Source organism: Pristiophorus japonicus, chromosome 21, assembly GCF_044704955.1.
Source record: "Pristiophorus japonicus isolate sPriJap1 chromosome 21, sPriJap1.hap1, whole genome shotgun sequence".
In the NCBI taxonomy this organism is placed as follows: Eukaryota; Metazoa; Chordata; class Chondrichthyes; family Pristiophoridae; genus Pristiophorus; species Pristiophorus japonicus.
Window position 1 is genome coordinate 9,913,421 of NC_091997.1, and position 7,843 is coordinate 9,921,263.

Here is a 7,843-nt window from a genome sequence, read left to right on the forward strand (position 1 = left end):
GATACAAATATGCCCTCCATGGGATATAACTGAAAAAAATGTTGTTGTCAACACAGTGACGTGAATGGTCTTCTTTAATTTAGATCTGTTGACATTAATATACCTTCCTCTCCTCACCCACCTATCGCAGGTAGTAGGACTCTAGTTTGTTATGCTGCTGTGTTAATATTGTTAAATCTCCTAAAATGATCAGAAACTCATGAAAGTTTGGCATTCAGTTTGTATATTTTACACAACAGTCCCCTTTTTGAAACAGCTATAATCATTGCTTTACGGTGATTCCATTTATATTACTGGAGGGCGGGTATTACTACAGCCCTGTAGACCATGAGCTTGGTGGTAGGTTTGAGGGCCTGGTCTTCGAACACTCTTTTCCTCAGGCGGCCGAAGGCTGCACTGGCGCACTGGAGGCGATGTTGAATCTCTGCATCAATGTCTGCCGTTGTTGACAAGAGGCTCCCGAGGTATGGGAAGTGGTCCACGTTGTTGAGGGCCGCGGCGTGAATCTTGATGACTGTGGGGGGGGGGGGGGGGGGGGGGAGTGCTGTGCGGCGAGGGACAGGCTGGTGGAGGACCTTTGTCTTACGGATGTTAAGCGTAAGGCCCACACTGCGAGCATGAAGAGGTCAGGCGCAGGCAGCGGAAGAAGCGTGTGGTAAATCCCCCCACCCCCTTCCCCCGACGAATGTCTGTCCCACATGTGACAGGGTCTGTGACTCACGTGTTGGACTGTTCAGCCACCAAAGAACTCACTTTAGGAGTGGAAACGAGTCTTCCTCGATTCCAAGGGACAGCCTATGAATTAAAATATTACATGGGGAGTCGGGATTTGTACAGGTGTTTTGGGATCACATTCAATGAATCTGTCCATCTTTCTGGAAAAATGCAAATCAGTGATGGGCAGTGAAATACAGAATACAGCTCCAGGCATCAGAATACAGGCTGCACGCAGAGCACAGTCTGGGCACAAAGCTGCAGGATATGGAACACTGGATTGCTGCTCCATTTTGGTTAATTAACTTTAGTAACTATCGATGACCATTGGGGCAGTAACATTCATCGTAAAACTCATCTCTAAATTCCTGATCCTTTTCCTCATATGGTTGAATATAATCACTGACAATGAACAGCAAGAATTTCAAAAATATGCTTAAATATTATTGTTAAAAAAATGATTTATTTGGATAATTTAATTCAAAGTAAAACAATTGTCAGTATCATTTTCTGGTGACTTTTAGCAGGCTTTTCAAACTGGCCCTCCCAAAAAATATTAATATTTATTATTATACATGTGGCAAGTTATTTTTTGTCACTCGGCCCTGTAGTCTTTCTCAGATATTAATCAGAAAAAGTGACCCTGAACATATTCATTGATTATGTAACTTGATCAAGGCTAAAAAGACCCACAATGGCAGAAACAGAATTGTAAAGAAGCCGCCTATAAAACAAATAAATAATAATAACAACCTGTATTTATATAGCACCTTTAATGTAGTAAAATGTCCCAAGGCGCTTCACAGGAGTATTATAAGACAAAAAAAAATGTGACACTGAACCATATAAGAAATGACGGCAGGTAACAAAAGCTTGGTCAAAGAGGTAGGTTTTAAGGAGCGTCTTAAAGGAGGAAAGAGAGATAGAGAGGTGGAGAGGTTCAGGGAGGGAGTTCCAGAACTTAGTGCCCAGGCAGCTGAAGGCGCGAAAATAAAAACATTTATTCAAAAAAAGTAGGCAGATATTTAATGGAACTCAGAGTGAACAGTGAGAATATTTCACTTGATGTAAAATCCATGTAAAATCTTTCACTCTACAGTACTGGTGAACACTTGAACCTTTCACACCCATGGGGAAAAAAACCTCCCATCAGATTTATCCTCTATCTATTCAGCTCGGTTTGCAGCTTTCCTCCTTTACGGAATCAATACGATCTCACAGACAGCGCAGATACCGTTCCCAAAAACTTAACCAGAAAGTCTGAAAAACACAATTACGTGACAAGCTAAGAAATGTCAAACGAGAATGTAACTCCTCATCAGTCAGAATCCAACGATCATGCCCAGAATCTCTGTGATTTAACGTGCCAGTGAAGGAGTTAGAAATGGCTCTCCCCAAGCAGCACAGTAAAATGATGAACATGGAACTTTAATTAACATGGCCTGATAATATATGAGCAAAAGGACATTATTTTATATTAGAAATTTACATGAACTGTCAAAAGCATTTTCTAATGTAGTTCTAAAAGATGGAAAGGAGAAACATTGAGCTATCGGCTAACACAGACATAATTAAAAAGAAAGGGGGAGTATTTAATTTAGGGAGTATTACATTGTTTATGAGATTTTATATTTTACATTGGCAATTAGATTGTATTTTATGAAGTCCTGACAGATTGAAATTACTGGCAATGTCCTATAAATTTTTTTAAAAGCTCAGTGGGTAAATTTGCCACAGAATGTGGCTCTGAGCTATGTAGATTAAGAAGGTCCCAAATGTAATTATTGTCTATGCTGAGTTAGCTGATCTCAGCCAGTGGAGGGGTTAAACTGGTCACAGTGCCCAAGGACTAGGGAGTGGGAGAAAGATCGCAGAGCTCCTGCTCTTTATGTCTATTCAGTGACCTTTGCTGGAAAGCACATCCATGTAGATATCAGCTGACGATGGGGGTCAGGCTTAGCTGTAATGCCCTGCACAGTGAATTGGCTTATAGATACGCATTGTCTGAGTTAACATATAAAGAATGGCCACTTGTGAGAGGTAGCATAGGGCTGCTGGCACCCGTGGAATCATCCCTGAGCATGTCAGCAGCTTCAGAAAAGGAGAGTAAAAAAGAGTAGAATGTTTCTGCTGATATGCAACAATTAGCATTTATATAGCACCTTTAATGTAGTAAAACATCCGAAGGTGCTTATAGCAATATGGTGAACCTTCCTATATCTAGATATAGCAATATAGTTGACCATATCACTATATCTAGATATAGGAAGGTTGACCATATCACTTTATCTATCTATAAATGGTCAACCTTCCTATATATATATCCTATAAGGTTGTGGGTTCAAGTCCCACTCCGGGGACTTGAGCACAAAAAAAATTTAAGCTGACACTCCAGTTCAGCACTGAGGGAGCACTGCACTGTCGGAGGTGCCATCTTTCGAATGAGACATTATCTCGGACGCTCTCTCAAGTGGATGTAAAAGATCCCACGGCACTATTTCGAAGAAGAGCAGGGGAGTTATCCCTGGTGTCCTGGCTAATGTGTATCTCTCAATTAGCATAACAAAAAATAGATTATCTGGTCATTATCACATTGCTGTTTGTGGGAGCTTGCTTGTGCGCAAATTGGCTTCCACGTTTCCTACATTCCAACAATGACTACACTTCAAAAGTACTCCATTTGCTGTAAAGCGCTATGAGATATCCCCACTGGTCGTGAAAGGTGTTATATAAATCCATGTCTTTCTTTCTTTCTTTCTTTCTTTCTTTCTATTTATCTAGATATAGTGATATGGTCTACCTTCCTATATCTAGATATAGTAACTTTCCTTTCCTTCCCCCAAATATTGTATGCAATCGGACTCTAATATACTTTGTTTGAGCAGGCTGATAGGAGCTGAATGCTCTCGTGACACCTGGGAAGAACACTTAAGGTACGATGCTCAGTGTAGGATTAACCATTGTCAGGAATCAGCATTTTGCAGAAAGAGCAATTCCTGTTTATAAACAGGGCATCCTGCTGGGATCATTGGCTGACCAATACGTCTGAAGTACAGGAAGAAGAATTATATGAAGACTGCATCGTTCAAATTCATCTAAAAAAAAAAAATGACTATTAGGATCATAGAGAAAAATTGACAAGGGTTACCACTCCTGATCACTGCCCACCATACCCTGCTGGAAGAAGGTATGTGTAGATTTCAGGTGAGGACAAGAGTGGGTTTGATGCCTCGACATTCACCATGAAGAATAAGGAGGGAATAATTGTTAGATTTGGTACCAGAAGCTGACTGGTGCCCAGCAAAGAAAATTACAGCAACAAAAATTGGTGAGACAAAAAAAAAAGATTGTCACAAATTTCCATTTCCATGACCATATTGTTTAGCAATTTGACCCTGTCTGCTAAATGAGGCAGCCTAGTCAATCCAAAGTAATTATCACACAGCAACTGGCACCCAACCATGTTCTACTGAAAGAGGTAGGTCCTTTAAGACAGTGTTGAAACAATGAGCCCATTTCATGCTAACATCAGCACTTACGATAACATCCACAAATACACGAACAAAGCTTTTACAGGACTTATGCTGCACTTTCAGGCACTCTTAAAAAACTGCTTATGTTACTGAAGACAGGGCTGTTTAAGATCCCTTCGAGACCACTGCTAAAATCAGTCTGTTTCACATCATGACAGTGCACTTTTCCATCACTTGTGGATTTATTACCCCATGTTTCCTATTCCAAACAGAACACTTGTTCATGAAAAGAATAATTATGGCTAAGGCCTGATTTTTTTTTTTACAGCCCTTGAGCATTCTTCAGTGAAACATTTGTACCTTAATATTTCCTGCCACTTTGCTCCTTTATTGGTCCTCTTACTGGTTTCTAACACATCCAGGTCCTAACTAAAAAAATAATTTCTGCAGGCACCTCAGTATCTGCACAGTGAGACATCAAAAGTGGCACAGAGATTGAGGAAGAGAGAGAGAAGTGCTGTGTGATCTGACTGAACAAATGTAGCTGTGAGGTTTCAGCAACATAATCATAAAGGGGTAAGGATTAAAAATTACTTTCAGCCCCAATAACAGTAAAAGAAAGCAACAAAGGCCTGTTCCTGCCCTAATAAACAAGTTTTATTTTAATGGCTGGGAGCACAATCTTTCGTCACCAGATTCTCTAATCAGACCACAGCCGGATAATATTAAAAGTTATATTTAAATTCAATCTACAATCTGTATTGTTTTCCATCTGTATGAGTTTAGAACTGAATGACTAAAAAACGACGAGCTATTAATCAAATTGTCCTGAAAGTATGAATGAGCTTGTGGTAGCTAATAACAAAACAGTAAGAGAAAAGGAGTGGCGTTCATAATTCCTTCACTCTGAGCATCGCATCTGACTATACCTTGAGTCGCTTTGCGATAGTTCTAAACTAAATAAATACACATAAGGTTTTATTGGAATATTTGGGACAGTTGTAATAGGTAGGCGTCTCAAATCAAATGTAAAAGGTAATTGAGCTTTGATTAAATTTACAGTAAATTGTAATCGGGAGGAGGAATGGGTAACTAGCTCCTAACAATGTATTTGCAAACATGAAGTCTTTTAAAAAACATAATTCGTTATTTCCTTTTCAGTATCGTTACAAAGGTGGGGGTGGGGGAATTCTAACAGTGGGTAACCTTAAATAAAGATATAGACAACATTGGAAATATACAGAGGGTTGAAGGTGCAATGTTGCTTTTGGGGGAGGGGGGAATTGAAATGATAATTGATTTTGGTACGCGGTGTGTTTCAGGGACAGTGCAGCTTTAAGAGCTTTCAGTGTCTTTTGCCCAGCGCGGTTGATGTTTGCTCGGATCAGACTAATAAAACAAAGCAGATAGATCATCGCGTGATAAGCATCAAACGTCAGGGGTGGAGGGGGGCTGCTGTAACAAGAAATTAAACTTAATCTAAAAGTATGATCTCACCTGATTTATGGAAATACTTTGGGTGATACAACATAAATCCCCGGAATCGGCAAGCTGCATATGTAAAGTTTTCCTTTAATAAGCCTGTGCAGCCGACTTCAGTTTCAAAAGACTTGTTTTTCTTGCTTCAGTCAGTTGTTTGCCCAAGGGATTCGCCGATTGGTTCATTTCCTCTTTCACGGGCTCAGATTTCTCTTTTTTTTCTCTTTTTTTTTAATGAATGACCTGACTCAGTCAATGACATGACATTAGCAAAGATTCCAGCCTATGAGAGGTGAGAATCGAGGTGTTATATTACCTGGAGGTGGAACACCCACCCCAGCTCAGGAGCCAATCAAAATCCAGGCGCTCTGTTCCATTCATAGTTCTGATCCTCTGCCATGGCCTCTCATTCACAAAAAAAACCTTCAAGGGATCATTCATAAAATCTGGAAGCAGTGGAAGTGAGTATTTACTCAGACAAAATATATTAAACCATCTATTTTTTTTAGGGAGGCCTAACTGGGATTTCTTTAGAATGGCATTTTGCAAAACAGAGTTTCTATATCAAGTTTCTTAGTTATAGTTTCTTCAATAAGTTAATAATCAGTTCACAGGTATCCCAAGCTATTTGCTGCAGACCTGTCCCCAACATGCATACACACTGGAGTACTGTTTACAGAGAAAATCTGGAGTCAATTTGGATTAAGCCTTAAATTACATGGGGTTATGATGCATATGCACCAGGCATGCATAAGAGTTGCATCATACAAACATATCTCCTCCTCGTTTTCCACAGGCTGTACTTGATACATAAGCCGTGGCAAGGTTAACCCTTTAAACCATCCTACAAACATGGATTTGTGAATACGTTTGTGAAGGAGTCTTTTAAAGTGTGTTTTCATGGTGACTTAGTGGCAACATTACTGAAACATAATACTGATAGAGCAATGGCATATTAACAAAAGTCCCTCGATTCCGAGGGACTGCCTATGATGCTATGATTAACAAAAGTGATTCCTGTACATAGATAATGACCCAGATTTTGCAGTCAGCAGCAAAGTTTACTCGGAGAAAGCTGCACACAAGTTTTAGCTGATTCTGTGGCGTCAATATCTCTTTTTTTCTGACATGACTATCTATCTGACGCCATCTATAGGGGATCTGTGGTATCCAGCAACAGTGTGAGCAGCCAATCACATTGAAGCATTCTCACAGACATCAAACCAGGAAATAAAAAGCAGGTTTTATCATTCACTTTTAAATAATCTTACAGAAAGCAAAATAAAGATTGGGACAGACACATAGGATTAAGGTAGAAGTTGAAATATCATAAACAAACTCTAAAAAAATAAATTAAATTAAATGTTATTATTTTTAAAATCTATGGAAGTTTTATCATGGAATGGAGGAAATGACACACCACAATATAAAATTCATTTTTCAGGGCTAGAGAGGTTGTTTAGTAGTAATTTATGGCAGTATAGTATTAAAAACTCAGTTACACCTCATTCAACAAGGTTTAACTTTATCAAGGGTTTTTACAGTGCAAATAGTGCATAAAAAGTTGACGTTCATGTTAAATCAGTGATTTCTAATTCATCCCATCTGCAAAGACTGCAACAGTGCATCTTGTGGAGGAGTAAGGTATCACTGACAGCAGCTTCTGGATTTCCACGTTTAACTGCGCATGTGTGGACGCCAGAGGTTGCTGTCAGTTTTACACAGTAATGACAGCAAATGTTGACAGTTTCACTGTCACTACAACCGCAATTAACCTCAATACCGGTTTAATAGATAATCTATTCGAGATGTAACAATTTGGGTACAGAGATGGGAAATATTTTTGTTATTTATGTTTTGAAGCAATACACTTCAGAGAATTAGTTTTAGTGCAGTGAACAGGGAATTCCATGGGATAATTTTGTTTTGTTTAGGGGTTAGAAATGCCCTCAGAGCAAGCATTAACTCTTCAAGTGCAAGTTGCAACAACAACTTGATTTGTGAAGTAGTATTGAGCTCACCCTAGTGGACTACTGCACCACCTAGTGGACTACTGTGGTAATGCAACTACTGCTGTAGATAATAAAAGAGTCATGTGATATAGTCACATGATGTTTTGGCACCATCTCGTGTCGTGTGTGTGTTTGTGATGTTGTAAAGAATACATCACATAAAGA

The 7,843-nt window shown here is 39.3% G+C and overlaps 1 protein-coding gene across 1 annotated transcript in view; it reads right to left on the reverse strand.

Moving 5' to 3' along the window:
- Positions 1 to 6,042, reverse strand: part of etv4 (ETS variant transcription factor 4) — a 113,880-nt gene extending 107,838 nt beyond the window's left edge. The window contains exon 1 of the mRNA XM_070864001.1: positions 5,685 to 6,042. The gene's annotated coding sequence lies outside the window, so the exon portion shown is untranslated. The remainder of the gene's footprint in view (positions 1 to 5,684) is intronic.
- Positions 6,043 to 7,843: the final 1,801 nt, after the last annotated feature.